Source organism: Cavia porcellus, unplaced genomic scaffold (genome assembly GCF_034190915.1).
Source record: "Cavia porcellus strain 051 isolate PalLab524CR breed Dunkin Hartley unplaced genomic scaffold, mCavPor4.1 scaffold_4, whole genome shotgun sequence".
Classification (NCBI taxonomy): Eukaryota; Metazoa; Chordata; class Mammalia; order Rodentia; family Caviidae; genus Cavia; species Cavia porcellus.
Window position 1 is genome coordinate 33,974,393 of NW_026947487.1, and position 21,419 is coordinate 33,995,811.

The 21,419-nt window shown below is 32.4% G+C and overlaps 1 long non-coding RNA gene across 2 annotated transcripts in view; it reads right to left on the bottom strand.

Moving 5' to 3' along the window:
• The window catches only part of LOC134475681 (uncharacterized), a 61,391-nt gene that overhangs the window by 16,167 nt on the left and 23,805 nt on the right, over window positions 1-21,419 (bottom strand). For both annotated transcript variants that reach the window (XR_010046865.1, XR_010046864.1), the window contains exons 2-3: window positions 16,189-16,340; window positions 15,617-15,665 (exon numbers count right to left, since the gene is read on the bottom strand). This is a non-coding gene — a long non-coding RNA (uncharacterized LOC134475681). The remainder of the gene's footprint in view (window positions 1-15,616; window positions 15,666-16,188; window positions 16,341-21,419) is intronic.

Genomic DNA, 21,419 nt, shown 5'->3' on the forward strand with positions numbered 1-21,419 from the left:
TGACTAATATCGTCAGCAAAATGTTTATTGCCTCCCAGTAGAATTTACAAAAGCCTCTCACAGATTTCTTCATACTTTTTCCCCTTCTTGGCTGGATTCAAAAAATGAGAATCAATGGTACATTAAGAAATCTCATGCAAATATGAATTTTTTCCCTTCTAAATCACTGGCATTTTGGGCAGAAGTTGGGATAACTACTTATTTTTGTGTTTTATCTATTATTCTTTTACTATTCCTATAACTTCAACCTAAATCTGTTAATTTAAGATTTATTATTATCCTTGAAGAATGCATATATTTATTATTAATAGTATAATTAAATTTTTTGTATGCAAATCTCATAATGAAAAATATTTTATAAAGGCATTTTATTTCTGTTTCACAGAATATCATGATTATTAAAACTTTCCAATCTTATCTATGTATGATTTGCATCTTTTTATATTCTTTAATTTGCTATTTAGAAGATTGATTTTCTTTAATGTACAATACCTTCCACTCCTGATGAAACAAATGCTTACTTTTCCAGGTATGATACATAATTTTTAACAGTATTTTAAGATAAAGTAGTATTTTTCAATGAACTGTTTCATTCTCTACTTGATTCTGTATTTCTATTTTTTGGTATTAAGCCATTTAAAATGTAGCCTTTAGAAAGCTTGTAGTTCTCTAGTCTACTTTTTTCCTCTCTTCAATCAGGCTTTCAAATTACTTTCCCCATCTAGTCTTAGGTTTCACAGAGGTGATGTAATATTTTAAAATGTACAGTAGGATTGCAATTTTTGTAATTGTAAAAATAATAAATAGCATACATTTGGAGGACCATATGGTCTCTATGACACCTACTCATGTTCCCCATTGTACTTTGAAGGCTTGTAAAGATACACAAAAACTAGTAGACATGGCTTTTCTCCAATACAATGTTATTTACAAAGGCAGACAGTGGCTGGAATTATTTCACTGACTACTGATCCAAAACACTAACGCAATTCTCCTGTAGCTCTGTATTTCTAAGATCACTTTGAGTCCAAATCTCACTTCATTGGTCTGTCATCTTCCATTCAGATTTATCAAAACATTTTTTTCAGAAATCATTGCTTCTATATCCCTTTCAAGTTTCAATACTAAAATTGTTTGGTTTCAATGATGTGTAAATTATTTTCTTCATGTAAGAAAAGGGTACAAAATATAACTGGAGGTTTTAGAGTATAAAATGCATATCTATTTTCCAACTTTTAATTAAATGATTACTTGTTTCAAGTAATTGGTGTGTTACCAATTTTCCTTCAAATGACGCAGCCCTGTCTCCTAACGGACGTGTACAATGCTAGTCTAAAATTTTCCTTTGTATTTAATTTTTTTCTTTCTGGTTGTTCATAAGACTTTCTTCTTAACTTTACAATTTAAGCATTTTCTCAATAAATGTGTAATTGGTCTATTTTATAATACTATCAATTTATCAATATATACCAGGTTTTCAACATGAGAAATTACTTTCCGTATTGTTGAATCTTATTCTTCCTTGTATTTTTCCCCTTAAAAACAATCATCACTCAAAACATAGATCTCTATTGTATGTTTGCTTTTATCTTAAATTTCCATTGTGGTTTCTGATTCAGCATTTTTTCTGTTTTTGGACATATTTCCTAGTTGACTTCCCCAGCTAACAGTCATACTCAAAACTGACAATGTGTTAAAGTTATGTGCAATTTATAATAACTTTTAAATCTATTATTTCCAGGAGACTTTGGATCATTTGTATATAATTATTATTAAAAGGCATTTATTATTTCTTCCTCAAAATATCATCAAATCTTCCATTTATTATTGTAACTAAAAACCAACTTTTATTAAAATGTTGCTTGCTTTCATATTGTGGTCACTGAACAATATGAGCCTGACTAATTTCATGCAATTAAATGTTTACTCAGTCCTTCCCCAGCTATTTGTTAAGTAGGGTGGAGGCCAATTGTTCACTTAATTTGAAAAACCTTGGAGTAGTTTCCTCAAGCACAAAGACACTCTTGGAGATGAATAAATTTTTCATTATTTTTATTGCAGTGATAGTTTCATATATATGTGTTTAGCTACTTATATATTTACAAATATATCAATATATTCACAAATACATATTCATATATATTTGCAAAACATATTCATATGTATATTTGCAAATATATATGTAAATTTTTGATGTACCATTTATTAAATTATGTCCGCATAAGCACATTTTAAAAATTTAATTACAACAGCTTTCCTGAAAATTGTAACCCATGGAAGATCTCTATATACACTCACTTCTCCATTTCAGCATGGCTAAGATTTTGTAAGAAATTTTTTGTAATGTTCTAAACATGTAAATTTGATTTAGGTCTATTCTATACTATAATGTTTTGCAGATACTTCTGGGTATCTTTTACTCCTATTGTCAGTTCTCAAAGGTTGCATAAAACAGGAATTAAGTTATAAAAAAGATACTTTTAAAACTTTGAAATGAAATGTAAATAAGTTGAATTTTATATATAGATATTGAAAAACATTGATGTAATAAGCAGCAATGGACTATACTCTCTGATACTATTACTTGAATGTTTTAGTGTTAGTATATTGGCAAAACATACTTTTCCTTAATGATGTTACATGTCTAAGTGTAATCTATAAATAGCTGAAGTTATTAAATCCATATAACACATTAAAGCTAATATTTTCAAGACTATTAAAGTATCCAATGAAAATGACATTTGTGAGTCATAAATAGGCTTCAAAATCTCACTAATGCTTTTTGAATCTTTTCAAGACAGAGGAACAGAAAACAAAATTTTAAATTACATTCATTTTTCAGAAAAGGTATTAGTTATCATTTTAACTCTCTTCTCTGTCACACGTCTTTTGATAGGAAAGCAAAACTATTTGTCGGGAGCTATCAATTTTTTATCCTGGAAATATTCCTGTGGAAAAACATTTTTCTAAGAACTCATGAATGTAATCTTGAATCAAACTGCTATTTCCTACAATTCATAAATTTTATAGTTTTTTTAAAAATGGCACAATTTCATCCACCAAAAAATAAAACCATGTGTCTCTCCGAATCTTCTTTGAAGAAAATGCTTCATTTTTATAAAGAGTTTGTTAGCCTTTTTACCAAAACCCATTCATTCTAAGATTATATAAGAAGAGATAGTGCTGATATATTTGCTTTGGAATGAGAGATGGAAATACTTTTAATACTTTATATTCAAAAAATGAAGACAGTTATATTTCAGGTGCTCTCCTTCACCGCTTAGAGGTAACTAACCATGTTAGTCTTTATCACTTTTTAATTCCTAAAATATTTAAATCTACAAAGCTGTTAACTGTAAAATGAAATTTGTCACTTAAATAGGAATGAAGGTGAGGATTAAAAGGGAGAAAGTTGGTGCAAAGTGGCCTGGTAGAGGAAAGAAAGGAAAACATCACTTTTATTCAAATTGCTTTGCCTCTACTGCTGCTTCTCAGAGATGTGCCTTTAGCTATCTGTCTGCTTCTATCTCCTGCCTCTGCCTCATGCCTCAGTGTACCTGTGTCTCTCTGAGATAAATAGCATTTCTATGAGTTTCATGATTTTATTTTTCTTTTAGTTTTCTTTTGCCTGTTTTGCAGACTCCTTTGTTCCACATATACTTACTGTAGGGACATATTTGGTAATGGGAATATTGTATTTGAAAGATTTAAAAATTTTATAAATTTAAATGGGATTTAAAAACTTGTCATCTGTGTCCTTTTTTTATTTCCAAAGGTTTACATTATATACATATTTAAATATATGAAATATTTATTTTTCTATTTTCTTTCAATTTTTAAGTTAAACACTGCATAAATTACTATATATATATATATATATATATATATATATATATGTCTGTATGAGCTGGCTAATCATTGTTTTTTTTATTTAAGAGAAAAAAGACACACAAACAAAAAAAGCAAAAGAGGCAGACAAGCAACAACAACAACAAACCCAAAACAATAATAATATAAGTTTAACAAAATAAGATGACAGGAATTTGATGGTTTCAATAATGGTTTCAATATTGCATATCATTACCTTCAAGAGGACTGCTTAGATTACCAGATATAGACATGTAAATTTGATCAAATCATGTGAGTATTAACTGTTCTTTTCCAAGAACTAATATAATTAGTATTATAGTCATTTTAGCTATCTTTTGTGCATGTGTACACATACACAAGCACACACACATACACACACACAAATTTGTGTCTTTTTCCTTGTCCCTTCCTTCTTTCCTAGTAACTTTGCCTCTTTGAGCAGTTTCTTAGATAGTATTTATTTTAGACTTTGGATCGTATATACTCGTCCAGTTTCTTACATCAAGGATACAACATGGTATTTACACATGTGAATCTGATTTATTTCACTTACATGTATGGTCTCATGTCACATCTATTTACTTATAAAAGTCTTGATTAAGTATTTCTTTAGAGCTGAGTAGTATTTCATTGTAGAAAATACCACCTCTTTTTATTCATTCCTCAATTCATGAGCACAGGTTGTTTCCAAGACCTGGCTATTACAAATTCTGATGCTACAAACAGGGGTGCACACATATCACTGCGATATGATGTTTTCAGTTCTTGTGAGAAAATGCCCAGAAGCGGGATAGTTAGGCCAAATGGAATCTCTACTCTTAGCTTTTTGATGAATCTCTACACTGATTTCCATAGTGGACACACCAGCCTAAACGCCCACAAACAGTGGAGAAGAGTTCCTTTTTTCCCACGGCCCCTCCAACATTCGTTATTAGTTGATTTTTTTTATCTTGGCCATTCTTTCTAGAGTGAGATGGAATCTGTTATTTGAATTTGCATTTCTTTAATGGCCAACGATGATGAACATTTTTTTCATATATTTATTTGCCATTTGTATTTGTTCATCTGAGAAGTGTGTATTCATCTCAGATGCCCATTTTTGGATTGGGTCTTTGTATTTTTGGATTCTGATTTTTTTAAGAATTTCCATGTTCTAGATAGAAGTCCTTTGTATGAGGGACAGCTGGCCAATGTACTTTCCCAATTTGTGGGTTTTCTTTTCACTCCACTAGAGATTTCCTTTGATATGCAAAAATCTTTTGATAAGATGAGATCCCAGTTGTTGATTGTGGGAAGTATTATTGATATTTAATATATCATTTTCCTTTTATACTTTTGCTTTATTTTACAAATTGATATTTGACTATTCACATAAGTGGATGTGGATGTGTGGATGTGTGTGTGTGTGTGTGTGGGAGTGTGTGAATGCACACACCATATATACCTACTGATACACGTATTCATACTGGTTACAAAAGACAATGTTATGCATATCCTAAAGATTTTCAGTGAAATACTTTTATCCATGTAACACTGAGAGGCTTGAAATATGTCAAATCTTATATTGCAATAATTTCACACAAGTCACCAAGCACAGTATGCTGGAGAGGGGAGAAGTCTCCTAAACCCAACTGGTCCCAAACTTACCATGTTACATCTTGTAATCTTTTGGCATTACAGTGGTATAAAAAATATACATTCAGTGATCATTGTACTTTAAATGTTGAATTTTAATTTTTTTCCTGTGCTAGCAATGTGTGGTAAGACCCTCCCTCACAATAATGAGCAGGGGCAGAGCTGAGCATCCAGAGAATCCTGGGATCATGAGAAAACACCCTATATGCAGAAGAGTGATAAGCTAGGCTGTTGAGTGAGTTAGATGTGTTACATTCATTTTTGAATGACAGTATTGTCAACTTATAACAAGTTCACTGGGATATAAGTCGGAGGTATTCACAGGTCCTTATACTAATGGTACATGTAATAAAGAGGTGCCGTGTTTACTGTGTAGATCTGTTTTTCTCTGTTCCAAATTTGTCTATGCTCTAGAAACATTCAGTGTTTTCTTACAGACTATTGGAAGAGTTAAACATTACTTTTACTTTATCACACTTTTGCAAAAAGCCTACATATTTAAGTTTTCTTTAGGCAAGAGTTTGTTGTTGCAATAAGAATGTCTTTCTATAGAAGTTTTGACCTCAAAAACAGAAATTAAAAGAAACACTCATAAATAAGTTTTCATATGTAGTAAACTGCCTATAAATCCAATACTTTAAATTTTTTGTGTAAACCCCATATATCTAACAATGAAACACAAAAATAAATTATATATATATATATATATATATATATATAGTACATTATATTTTACTTTAGATATGTTTATAGACTTCCTTCACACTAACAGTTATGAAATAAATATAGTGCCCCCTAGTTCCAAAAGACACCACTTCATCTGTGTTTCTAACCTGATATACCTAATACTGTAGGTCATAAACACTTTTTTAAAATTTTTCCTTCATTCTCACATGTTCCCTAAGTTGAGAGTAACTAAATATCCATTAAATATAACTATTAGAATGTACTTATGAAGAGCTGTTAAAGTACAAGAATTGAGGGGCAAAAACAAAGCAAAAAAATAAATAAATAAAACAAACAAACACACAAACAAAAACAATCAAGAAGTATAACTTTGAATTTGGTATGCCCAAATAACTACATTTCCTTTTTCATGTCTTTCCTTATACCTTTAATTTTTTTTTTTGTTTTGTTTTTTTTTGGTTTTGCTTTGGTTCTTTTGGTTTTGGGTTTTTGTAAGTCTTTCTGTGATTTTCTTCCCAGTTAACGTCATGAAATTTGTACATCATGTCTCCCCTATATTTCATTTCCTCTCTATTATCTATAAACTATTTGATTTTCCATAACTAATACAGTATTTCAACTAATAAAGCAATTAACATGTTATATTTGTTCCTTTTTATGTGAATGCTAACTTAAAAAAAAAACTGGTCAATATTAAACTAGTAAGCATGTATCTGGTTCTTAAAATGATAAAAAAATAAAATTTGGGATTGAAAGCCTTAATCATCTAGATCAGTGTGGTGGACTAATTACTGGTCATCTGTAATTGGAAAACCCAGCTGAACGGATTAGGCGTGGTTGTAGGAGTGGAAAGCGTCCTGAGGATTGGTGCAGGAATGGCACGAAAGGAAAACTGGAGGGGAGGCCTGCATGCTGCTGATTTTCCTCAAGAAGTTGGTTTTCGGTGGCTTTTCTTCAAAGGAACTTTGGTTGTTTTCTTCCTTCTTCGGGAGAGTCCCAATCCTGGATGATGGCTCCTGGCTTCCAGAGACGATCACACAGCCTTCCAGCACAGATTCCCCACCGTGCTTAGCAGGCTGTCTAGGGTCCACCACTAGGTCCTAGGCCTTTCTGGTGCGGATCATTGGTAGACTTGCCCCTGACATTGCGGTGCGCTCCAGGACCTTAACAGAATCCTTCCTTCGGGCCTCCAGAGCCCAGACACACATTTGGGTCTCTCTGCAAGTGACTCTAATAAACACTGACTGGTAAAAACAGAGGCAAATTCTAACCGGAGGTGCCCTAAAACTAGTATATTTTGGATATAAGAGTTTCATTTAGTGTAGCAATTAAGAAAGAAATTAGTTTCTGTAGCTTAAAGTAAGTCCTTTGATAGTTTCTTATTATTTTTTGGAAGGGAAACTGGAAACTGTAAATCATTTGCCTTTGTACCATGCATAGCTGCTAAATAGGTAAAATCTTGCCTCAGTTTTGAAGTAGAAAGCATGATAAAAGAATAATAGTTAATATTGCTGCTTAGTGTTAATTCAATAATGGCATTCTATGTAGCTCCTAGAAAGCAGATATCATCTTTAAAATATTATATATATATAATGAATATAATATATATATATATATATATATATATATATATATATATTCATTTGAGCAGATTTTTCACTTTTAATATTTGGAATCTTATTGAAACTTTCCTGTTGTATATTGAAGGGCACATTTTATGAAAAGTAATATTCAGGTATCAGTCAACACAAATTGCCAGTTGATACTTAAATATCTGTGTGCCATAAAAAATCCACCTGAGCTAAAATATTAAGGGAAATTATCCTGACCTAAATAGTCATAAGAAGTTTTAATTGTATCCATGCTTTCTTTCTGCTTTTCTAATCTTTATATCCAGACATTTTTCCTCAATTATCATATCATTGGGAGTGTATGTGTGCATATGCAAACATATACTAGTTCCTGAAGTGTCCATCAAGCGTATGTAAAAGATTTTATATGAAGCACTCTTAAATGTTGCTTTAAAAGCATGTGGCTGTCTTGACTGGTTATTACAACACAAATCATGAGTTGGCCTATAACTGTTCAAATCCCTAGCTGGTGAATGTCCTAGAAATTAAATTATATTTTCTTCTTCTGCACTCCACAGAATTGGAGGCTTATCTCTGAGGTTAAATCACTTTTTTGACCTCAAAGATCTTTCAAGAAGTATTCATAAGAAGCTGTCTCTAGAGTTTTCTACTTTGAGGTGACAAATGATCTGAGTAGTGTAGGGAAGGAAAAAAAAAAAAAAGAAAAGTTTTAGTGAGTGCCATCCATCCAAGTTCACATGAATTAGATCCTTTTGATGAATATTTTTCTTCATTTTTGTAATAATTATCTAATTTCTTTAAAAATAAAATAATTACAGTAACCCATAAGACATGAAAACATAGGAAAGATACTTGATTGCCTTAAGCTAGGAACCACAGGTTTTCATTAAATACCAATTTGATTGGGTTCCAACATTGACTTCACCGGACAAATATGATCAGATTTATCTGGTAATTGAGCAACAGTATTTATATTTCTTAATTGATCAGAACTACTTAAAAAGAAAGTGGTGGAAACAAGATGAATCTCTCTCTGTTTCTTTCTGTCTCTCTTTCTGTGTCTCTGTCTCTGTCTGTCTCTGTCTCTCTCTCTCTTTACACACACACACACACACACACACACACACACACACACACATATATATATATATATATATATAAATTATGAAAAGAAATGTGATATTAAATGGGATTACATAAATCTTCAATGTTTCCTTTAGTTGAAAATTAAACTGAAAGTCTGTTGACTAGTTTTCTTTCTTACACAGCAGACATTTTAAACTTAAAATTTCCCCTAAAATATAGGTGAAGTTTGGGTTCTGTGTTAATATTTCTGTCTTATTTCATAATTACATCACATGTTTCCTGTGGAACTGGTTTGTTTCTTAGTCACTGGGTCAGTTCAATCATATTTACCAAAATAAAAAAATGGCATTTTGGAAAATTTTTAAGAAAACTATAAAAGCATAGTGAAAGATGAATGCCATTGTCAATTCATTTTTTTCAGACTTGCAATTCTTTTGTTTCTTTTTTATATACACAGTGACTGTCTTTAGTATACATGTAAAGGAACACAAAATATTGAAAGCCCTGATAGTTTTCTGGGTCAAGCTTCACCATACCATAAAAAGGGAAGCTGATAAAGACACAGAAACTCATATGTGATAGAAATAGAACTCAAATTTGTGATAGATATAGTACTCAAATTTATAAATGTAATTAAGTATTTATAAATGTATACAAATTAAATGTGCATTACTAATACATTAGAGTAAAAATATACTCAAGACTAATACATATACAAAAATATACATGATATATATATATATATATATATATATATATATATATATATATAACATTAAATAGAGAGAGACAGGCAGAGAGCAAGAAAGATTTCCAGCATGCCCATCTCACTGTGATGAGCCTCAATGCATGAACGTTGTCACCTAGTATTGTGGCTCTTATCTCTGTACTCCCCAAAGTCTGTTGCACTCTCAGGCAGTGCCTGAGGAGGGTGGCTGGATCATGGGTGTATGATACTGCACTTGTCCACTAATAGCCGGATAGCTGGATGTGAGTTTGGAAGGAGAAGCCTGGTAGGAGGTGGGTCTATGTGGGCAAGGCGTGGCCATATCTCGCTCCTACTCCCTAGACCACTGCTGCATCCTGCCTGTCTTGCCATGAACTGCTCCTCCTTTGCCATATCCCTTTGCCATGCCTCCCTGTGTTGGAGCCAGCTGACAATGGACTCAAACTCCTACCAATTGCGACCTAAAATAAAGCTCTTCTTCTTTTAATCATTACTGGCACGGATTATGTCTCAGTGATGAGAAAGTAAGACATGTAGCCACAATGCCCCAGGATATTTTGGAGATGTTTTCTTTGTAGTTAACAAGAGCTGTCTTGATTGTCTTGTCTAAACCTGAGATCAATGCTTAGCTATTTGTCTATTATTACTCTATCAATTTGAATGACTGATGTAGAAAACTCAGACATTTTGTTTTTTAAATCAAGTCTCAATGCTGCTGTACAATTCATCATTCCTTTGGGGGAAATCCATTTCAAAGACTGTTTTAACTTATTTTATACCTGAATTGATGATGGCTGATAGAAACCAGCATGTGACCATAGGATCTTACTTGTTTTGTTCTTTAAGGGAAACTAAGAATATATTCATTGTTAGTTTATTCATTCTTAATTCATCTTTTTGTTTTGTATTTGTTTATGATAATGAAAATCTCTTATAGTAGACAAGCACTGATTTAGCAGTTGTCTGAACTATTTTGATCCCATGTAATAGTGATATCCTTTTAAGAAAATTTATGCCAAGTATCAGGAATTTAAAATAGAATACTGGAGCACAATGACATATTTCAATGTGATACAATGTTATACTCCAGAAGAAGTATTTTCATTACATTTTGTTTTCATTCCTGCAGGTAGGCTGAATCACAATTTCAAAAAGATAATGTCAGCTTTCAAGCTTCTTTTTAAGCTATGCTTGAAAAATGTGTATTAGTAAATAGGATGAATGAAGTAGGATTGTGCGGCTTCTATGCTGTCCTTACTGGCAGACAGCACAGTCTGTTCCATCTGTTCTTCACACTACTGGATTTGCGGATGTTTGTCCTGCGGAAGGCCTCCTAGAATCACAAATCCTGGGTGTATGCTGGAGGTGTCACATAGACATTCATTTGTGGAAAGAATTCTTACTTGACTCCATTGAGATTTCAGTGGTTGTGAGTCCAATGAGAAGTGTACTATGCAGATGATTAAGTGAATTAAACAGAATTTGTATTAATTCCTGAAGTTCACTGATGAACTTGTGACATTTTACAAGAGATATATCATATCTTAAACCACAGTTTAATTCCTCTGGGGGATTGGGACAGTTATTGTATGTTCTTCGGGCAAGGTCAGCTTTGAAAACCTTATTAGTGTCTTCCTGTCTCTGTCTCTGTCTCTGTCTCTGTCTCTGTCTCTGTCTCTGTGTCTCTGTCTCAATCTATGTCTCTCTGTCTCTGTCTCTCTGTCTCTGTCTCTGTCTCTCTCTCTCTCTCTCTCTCTCTCTCTCTCTCTCTCTCTCTCTCTCATTTCGGGATTCTTGGGCCGTGATACATATTTAGGGTTATTTTTATTCCTTCTCTCCTTCTTTTAACTTTTCCTTGCCATATTCTATGGTTGAAACTATCTGGAAAATTCTGAAAACATTCTCCAACAATTCTTGCTACCATTTTACATCTGTAGAAGGATATTTCATGTCTGTAACTCATGTAATTTAATAAGCTAATTTACTATTATCAGTTAATGGTTGAATACATGTTAGTCTTAGATATAACATTAAATGGTCCTCCTGTTCATTAAAAAATAAATATTAAGATATATGATATGAACATGTCAAGATGTTTAGATTACCAGGAAAGACAGTTATTGCCTCTAAAATTTCTAGCTGAAGATAGCTGGCTGCTTCTTTCACCTACAGGTAAGTCCAGAACTCCAATAAACTAAGTGTAAGTTAATGAATTTTTATGTTAAATACCCTGGACACATGCCTATGTATATGATTGCATACACACACACACACACACACACACACACACACACACACATATATATTTGGCTTTAACATGAAGAATAGGTATTATCACTCTATATTTACTGAATTATCATATTTCATAAGGACACTGCAGCCTATCACTGATTGAAATTGAAAACCCCAAGATCCCATCTGACAGCCTTTATTACACTGGGAATGCTCAGTTTACTGTGACAAAGTAGGCAGTTCTAACATAAATACCTCTTGGCTATGCTTTAGAAAGAATATTCTCCTTAGATGGCTCTATAGGAACCTGTTTGAGCAAGCTGTTATATTTTTGCAAATCTGCTAGCTACTTTTTTATGAGCTTCAGTTGTTCTTTATGGCTATAGTAAAAGAAAAGTAGAGGCCACATGTGTATCTGATGGTCCCCAAAGTAAGCATCCTAACACAGAAATTCTAACAAAATTTTTGGATGTTCTTTCCCCACAGCTGGATGGTTATTCTCTTAATTCCTTTTTTCCAAATCATTTCATTGTCATCAAAATATTATAGTATGTACAAAATATTCACAACAATGACAGTTCTTGTTGTTTCTCAATCAAGTAATCACTAAAATATTATGCTCACTACCAAAAAATGAACAAATAAATACAGTGGAAATTATTCACAGTGCCATATAATTAATTTTTGAAAAGTAATTATCTAAAAATATAAAGTATAAATCTACAAGCATGAGTTGTTTTAAGGTCAGAATTAAATAGCATTTCCTTAAATTTTACATTCACTTAGATATAACTAAAATAAAATATAAGAGATATACATAGTAGATTTCAATTACAAAAATTGGCATTTTAAAAAATGTGTGTTTTTTAAAAAGATTCTTAATTTAGTAATTTTATTCTGTTGAATTCTAAACAATTTAGAGCTAATTTAGCTTATTTTTCAGTGATATGTGGGTGTTTCCTATTTATATTAAACTCTGCCTTAATTCATAATAAATTTTATGTTTAATCTTATTTCAACTTAATTTATTGTGCCTTAGTATGTTTCTTTAGTTTTATTTTAAGTATATCATTAGAATTTTTTCTCACTGTTAGTGTAAAGCAATTCAAGGGGTGAGCATCAAATGCGTTTTACTTGAGAACATTGTTTCTTGAGATCAGAACTGTATTATTTTCCTTTGTGTATCTCATTTTTACACAACCAGAATAACTGTAATCCAAGTATTTCTATGACATTCTAGTTCACTTTGTTTGGCACCAGTTTGGTATTTAGATCACTATTTACCAGAGTAAGACAACTTTAACTTGCTATACATGAGCTAGGGATACAGTTCAGTTGCGTAAGTGCCTGCCTAGCGAGTGCAAGGTCCTGAGTTCAATTCCTGGTACCAATAAATAAATAAATTCCCACGCATGCCCCCTTGTAACCTATTCCTACACTATTTACTTTTTTATCTCCCAGAGTTCTACTTTAAGATTTAATTTTTATGTTACCTTTGTCAATGAAAATGTTCCTGAACTCTTCATCACAACCACAGTGCATTGGATATTTGTTACTACAGCTCTATCACGTATGATCAGATTTTCTAATCACTGGATCTTTAAATATTGATCCATCTCATCTCTTACTGATACCACTACCTAAAATAGACAGTTGTTTTTATTTTTTTTGCTACAGTAAACTATCTGTTTTGTTGTTTGTTATTATTTAGAGGTGTTTCTCCATGTTCTCCTTTATAAATACTATTCAGATCTCATCTTCTCCAAAAAATGTCCAATTCTCAGGATATTTCTGACTTGTCATTCCTGTGAACTACTACAATTACTACCAGTTCTGTAGCCCATGTGGTATGCTGAGTGCACGGTATACTGTTGTTCATAGTGTCGTTAATTACAGAAAAAGATAAAATGTGCCCTGCACTCTAGACCAGTCTGAAAACCCTAATGCACTATCTCTTACCTGGCACTGCACAGCTGATCTGAAGACACCCTCCAGAAGATCTATGCATCTTTGAGTCATAGGAAACATTAATACATTTATAGGTATACTCTGTTCTCTTAAAAAAGTCTTTATCTAATTAACAAATGCATATATATCTAAAATTAATCTGTAGGAAAACTTCAGGAATCCTTATTTCAACTTCTTTCTTTTCTGCTTTCTGATATTTCCCTTTTATTATCAGACATACAAATAGAATGTGTTTCACAAATGTTTGTGACTTGTTGCCCAAACTCTAGGTTGTCACTTGAAACACACAGGCAGCTAGATAGAAAAATCAGATAAATCAAGACCTTAACAAAACATGCAAATAGAAAAATGAATTAGCCCAAATCTTTTCTATTGAATCACATTGATTTTCATATAATTTTAAGAATAGTTCTGCACATTTAATTTTCACATAATCAGGTATTAAGTATACCTTATGAGGTATAAGACAAAATATATCTAAAGTTAAAGAATAATTAGAGAAGTTTTATATGAATACCATGAAAATCAAGATGTTGAAAACTGTATGCACAGTAGAAAAAATTCCACATAGGAAATTCCTTCTTTTATCTTACAGATTATTTTATCCTGAGTGCAAGTAAATTAAGTATAAATAAATACAAGTTGAGATATTCTATGGTTGTAGAATACAGACCTTCTTCTTGAGATAAAATGTGTCAAGAATCTCATATTATTCTGAATGATTTTGTCATAGTTCCTAATTCCATTTTTTTCCATCTATTTACCAGGATGCTGGATCACAATCTGCCTTAAGAAAATGATTTTTTTTAAAAAGAGCAAATGAGGAAAAATGCAAATAGAGATTTTGCAAATAGGGAAGGAAAAAGGGTGGGGAGGGGAGAGAAAGGGTGGGAAGGGGAAAAAGGGGGACAAAAAAGAATTAGGATGTGTTGTGCATGTGCAAATTCCTCATGATGAATATGAGTATTATTTGCTGTAAACACTAATAAAAGTAGAGATTGAATATATTTATGGTCCTTGATTAAAAAAGATTATTTCTCAGGCAAATTTTCAGTAGGCTATTCAATAAAAAAAAAATGTGTCTTCTAAAACAGCATGTCATGGTTTATATGTCAGTGGCCCCCAAGCCTCATGCCTTTGCATTATGCATTTGTGATTGGTTTATTGTCTGGCACTTGGATTGGGGGTGTAAGTGCCACACCGGCTTAGTGGTGGAGCCAGGATGTAATGTAATGTCAGGAAGAAGGTGTGTTTCTCTCTTTCTCTTGCCAGTTTCTCCCCTGCTGTTTGCAGCCACCATGGACAGTGGCCCTGCCATGCCACCCTGCCTTGGAACCAACTGAGTATGGACTGAAACCTCCAAAAACTGTAAGAAATAAACTTTTCCTTTTCCATTTTTGGGCATCAGGTATTTGTCTCAGTGGTGAGTAAAAAGTAACTGAGACACAGCATTTATGAAAATGTGAATGGTTAACTGGAGGGTTTACTTGTAGAATAAAATTTTAGACCTTCAGTGTTTTTGACAATTCCACTTATGAACATTTGAAGTCTCCACGGTAATTTCAATCATAACACAAAAAATTTTGTTGAACATGATGAATATACTGATATAATAAAGATCCACCAAAATTTTGCATGTATTTATGTATGTAGGAAGAGATGAAATAATGTTTTAATAAAACAGAATATAAGCTGTTAGAATACAACATACCATATGTTTGCATACAAATAACTTGATTAAGACTGTGAAATTGGTTCAAACAATGGAAAACAGAATAATATTGGAACAGTAAAAGTCATAAAATAGATTTATACTTACATGGACACTGTGTGTAGAGATAATGGTAGCTTTATGGGAACTGTGGTAGCTTAATGGGAAAGGAATAAACATTTTAATAAATAGCATTCCTTCATAGCAGTACTAATTTTTAAATTGGATTTTTATGCTTTATCATTTTAAAAAATTAATGCCATGCATTTTCAACAATTTTAGGAGATTTTAAGTGATAACTTACCCAATATCATGGATGTTTCATTCCTCTCCTCTTTCTCTAACTGAGTTTAAATTGTAATTCTACTTATTTCAGCACCTGATTCGGGCACTTGTGCCACTGGCTAAATCCCCAGGCTTGTAAAATATTTCAAAATATATTCTTCTGAGGGAATGTCCTATGTGCTAAGTAATTTATTTTTCCTATCTTCCAGTTCACTGAGTCCTGCTGAAACGTATTCTAATATTCTCTTTAAAAGATGAGCTTTTGAAGAATAATATCAGAAAAACACTGTGTAGGTACGTTCGAAGACCCACATCACCAGAGAAATATGTTTTTATTAAAATATTCCAGAATTGATTAGCTTTTCCATTGCTAAGATGCAACATTGAATACTCACAACTTAGAGGAGAAGAAATTTAATATGAAGGAAAGCTCTCAGGGTATTCAGTCCGTGGTCAGTTGGCTTCAAGGCAGGTATATCATGGTAGAATGGTATAGTGACAGAGATGAGTAGTTCATTGTTGCCAGGAAGCAGAGAAAGGAATCCTTCTAGAGAGAAAAGGACCAGAGTCCAAGCATATACACCAAGGACCAATGTCCATGACCTACACAGACACACTAGAGGTCTGCTTCCACCACAGGAAGCTGAAACCATCATGTTGACATTCTTCTCCAACAGCAACACCACTTGTCAGACTGCTGGACAACCATTAGCAATTTACAATATTAAATTAAATACTAAATCAAGAAAAAGGCAACCAGAAATGCTAAATCAATCTAGTAGTGTTTATTCTTTGTTGTTGCCCCATTTTCATCCTGATTTGGTGGCAATCTCAGAAAATGGGATTTTAGTCATGTTTTTTGTAAGAAACAGATTTCATTAACAAATTATTGTGCTTGTCTGTTTGAGGCTTTTTGAAGGAATGACAAAAGACATTCACAGCTTGTAACATAATCATGGTGTCAAAGACACTTACATTTTTCAAAAAAGCATCATAAGGGGACTTCAAAATCTGCAGTACAGAGAGACAATATTATATGCTTTTGACCTACTTTAGGATAGCCTAAAGAATGAAGACAGAACAGGAGAAGAGCATTTCTTCTGCAAATTACAGCATCATATGTGCTTTTGCATACTGAGAATTTAAAAAACGGTATGCTTGTTCATTGGAAAGCATAATCTTAAAAGACAGAACACTAAATTTCATCACTCACTAACCATGGGTTCATGGTGGCAGGAAGTGAATATGAATCTGAGGCACAATTGCAAATGGTCTGTCTGTGTGTCAATCCAGAGTCCCAGAACGGGATCAGCCCATAAAAATTAGAAACACTCATTCCTGTATATTTTGTGTGTCCTTCTGGCAATCAAGGTAAATTCTGAAAATACTGACTGAACCAAAGGTAACTTTCAGCGATCAGTAACATCAATCCTCAGGAAGTAGTACATTTTGATTTATAGTGTTAACAAATTAACATATTCAATTTTTCTATACAAACTACAAACGAAACGAGAAAATAAGTATAAAAGTAAGACCCATCTAAAAGGAAAGTAAAATTAACAAATACTGCCTATGAAGAACTACAGGTATTTGATTTATTGGACAATGACTTTAAGTACATTTAACTGTTTTTTTTTTTCTGCTAGAAACTGAACCAAGGTCCTTATACCAGTCAAGCACTATGACTGAGCTAATCGTCCAGCCCTACACAAAGATTTTAAATACACTGTCATAGATGTGTGCAAGGAACTGAAAATATGAAACTTAAAATCTCATTCATGTGCAAAATGAGATTGTCAATGACCACATAAAAAAAGTTAAGAAAGGAAACCAAATGAATATTCATAAGTTGCAAAATAAGCTAAATGTAAATTAAAAGTTTCAATATATTTGAATAGGAAGCAGAATCAGTGAAGATAAATTAAGGCAAAGTGATATCTACTTAGCAGCAGAAAGACAAAATAAGTATAAAAAGTATATATATATATATATATATATATATATATATATATGACTAAGGGACTTACAGCAACAAATGGATGAAAACATACATGTTGTGACTCTCAAATTGAGAAGTAGAACAAGTAATAAAACTGCTAATCAAAAACATAATGACCTCAAAAGCTATAAAAACTGATGAAAGATATTAACTGCTAATATCTATTTTAAGGATCAGTAGGGATTAAGAAAAGGAGATTATCCATATGTAAGTGATATAGGGAAGAAATTAAGCTAAGAAGCTAAACTAAGTCTAAACAGGACAAAACCAAAGGAATCCACACAAAAATATGATAACTACTATAAACAGTACATGAAAATATATGGGAATACTTTGCTTTCAGACTAGTGAAATTAATTTATTCAAACTAGCTTATTATACACTTATAGTTTTAGTTGTAATCCCCAAAGTAACCACTGAAAATTTAAAAGTCTCAGAAAGATAAAAGAGAACCAAAGTTCTCAAATATGTAAAAATGAATTACTTATCAAAAAGGAACAATGGAAGATTTGAAGAACAAAAATGAATACAAAGAAAGCAAAACAAAAACTCAGTAATATAGAAGTCAAACACATACAATTTTGTATAATGTATAATACTTGATAAGGTTACCAGTTTATGAGTATGGTCAACATGTGTGTTGACTACATTTTTTAAAACATGTATTACAGTAAAAAATACATTATCATTAATGCCTACAAAGTACTTTTCTCTCTTGTAAACCATCTATCCTATCATTCTTGTTATTTTCTAAAGGAGCTTTGGAAGTTCACTTTTCTGAGTATCTTTATAAATTGTTGTCAAAATCATGGTGAATGCTGCTGCTGAGGGCCATTCTGTGAAAAGGCAGGATTGTAAAAATTCTAAGGCGTATCTTCATTGATTTCATTCTCCCAGTTTGAGGTAGTGTATGCCTCTGATCTCTTACTAGGAACGACCCTGAGAGGTAGATATTTTAAATCCATTCAGGATTATCGACAGACCCACAATAGCAATACTAAAGATAATCATGAAGGAATCTAGAACTGCCTCAGAAAGTGGAAAGAGACACGTAATAAATGTGTTTGGAGTGAGAAGGAAGTATTTTTTAAGAGTGATTAATGGTAATGTTTCTTTTAGCGTAATTTTAAAAAGTTAAATGTCTATCATTTCTTTGATCAGACATTGTATTCATCAACATCAAACTTAACATACTGGAAAAACCAGGCTTTCAACTTACATAAAATGTTTACTGTATAAAATATGCCATAGAAACCAACTGCGGCTCCACACATCTTATGATTATGCATCCGTTTATTACACTGAGACGGTATGATGTATTTGCTTCCTAACATCTATCATTTTCAAAGTGTACTCTGTGACATTCACATAATAATGAAATCAGCTACCACATGTTTCAAAATATGTCCCCTGGTGAAATGACTCATGACTATACATATGTATGCACATACACATATGCTTAAACAACCACATATGTTTATTGGGCTTATGTGTTTATTGTGTATATAAAGAAGTCTATGTTTTCACTTTATTTTAATTTCTTCCCTATATCATTTACATATGGATAATCTCTTTTACTTAATCCCAACTGATCCTTAAAATAACATTTATGTCTGTGTTTGAGTGAAATTTTAGAATTATAGTGCTTTTCAATATTCAATTTCCTTCCACTTGCAATCCCCATTTCATGCTAGATTAACACTGTTTTGGAGAAAGAAGCAGAGGGAGAAGAAAAGATTTATGAACTTGTTAATATCTTAAGTGTGTCACTTTTGATGTAGTTTTTAATTAATAATTTCATTATTCTCATATTTTATGAACAATTCTTTAATTTTAACTTTCAATATTATGAGTAAATTTATTCAATATCCTTAAGTACTTTAATAATGGGATTTAGTTTTTACACTATGGTAATAGCTTTTATTGTTTAATTCCCCTTGTTTTGCTTTTTATTAGTGTCAAAAATACACAGCCTTTTTTCCTCCTTAATCCAGCCTTTATTGGGATAGTAAGGGGAAGAGTTTTCTGGTTTTCACCCTGCTATGTATTTTTTCATCTTAAACGATTATATATGTTTATTAATATACCAGAGATCAATTATGTCAAAACCTCAGAAGCAAGTCCTGGCAAGCTTTTCTGATGTATCAGTGATGAGCTTAATAGGCTCTCTTCATGTTTTTTTTTTGTTGTTTGTTTGTTTTGATTTGTTTTGTTTTTTGTTCTTTCTTCATGTAGCAAGTGCTGTGGGAAGACCCATTTTCATACCAAAGCAAGGAACACAAACCACACTTCTACTTTTCTACTTCAGAATAGTGGGTATGTTTTCCCAGACTCTCAGCTTATGCTGTGACTAGAAGGGACCTTACTATCCTCCATGAAGTCTTACATCATTTTCTCTAACAGCGACAAACTGGCTGATTGGAGCAGAGAGAAAGTGGCACCATAAAATTCAAAACCAGTGATGCATTGGTTGGAAAATCTGGACGTGAACTGTATGAGCAAACAAACCACAGCTGGTTTTGCAGCTGCAGCCAGGTGGGTCTTGGCAGATGATTTTGAACTGTGTGAGTTGTAGCCCTTATGATATGGGCTGCAGCTGATATGGTAAGTTTTGCTAAACCAGTAAATTTTCAGAAGGCATCATTAAGTTTTAATTAAGATTCACTTCAAAAAGAGCTGCTCAATCTAAATGTTGTCTTAAATACATATAATAGTCACAACTCTGAAGTGTGAACTTACACAAATCAGTTTTGCATAATTCTTGAAGCCACTGTTAATAAGATTTATGGGATTTCCAGATGGAAACAAAATCATTCTTAAATCTTTTTTGCTAATTTTAGAAATATATGTGGTAAGTTCTAACTCTGAAAACAAATGCCTTATGAGCAAACTAGGTAGATATCCTGCCACCTGACAATTATCTATTTTTTGTATGTAAGCTGCACAAAATGACTGTGTTGTAAGAAGTAACACTATACTATCAAGGGAGGAAAAAAACATAACTCTAAAGTAAAAAAAAAATAATAATGACAACATCACGGCAGGTAATCAAGGTTACTATCAGATGCAAAAAATTTAAGTTGATAATATATAGCCTTAATACAATCTGAGGAAAATATGACTACATTTCTGTGGTTTCTTCCCACAGAGGCATAAATAACCCTCCCCCATTTGCTGGTGCGATAAGCACCAAGTAGAAAGGATGTACTACAAAGTACCTGGCCAATGCTCCTCTCAGCTGTCAGATCATCAGAACCAAGGAAAATTTGGCACAACCGAGAAGATGTTATGGAGACGTGAAGATTCAACATAATGTGATATCCTCATGTATAGAACTCTGACACAAAGTAATAATCTTACATACAATCTGAGGAAATTAGAATAAGGTGTGTACTTATTTAACAACATAGTAATATGTCTACATGATGTGGCCAGCATATTACTCTAATATATTACAGAGTGTAAGATGCATGGAAACTCTCTGCTATTGTAAGAGTATTTCATTAATTTAACACTTTTACAAAATAAAGTTATATTTATAAAAAAGGGTTATAAATATTAGAAAACTGTAGACTCTGCTTTGTCAGATGTGAGTTGGAAGCTGAGATTCTGCATTTACAACAAGCT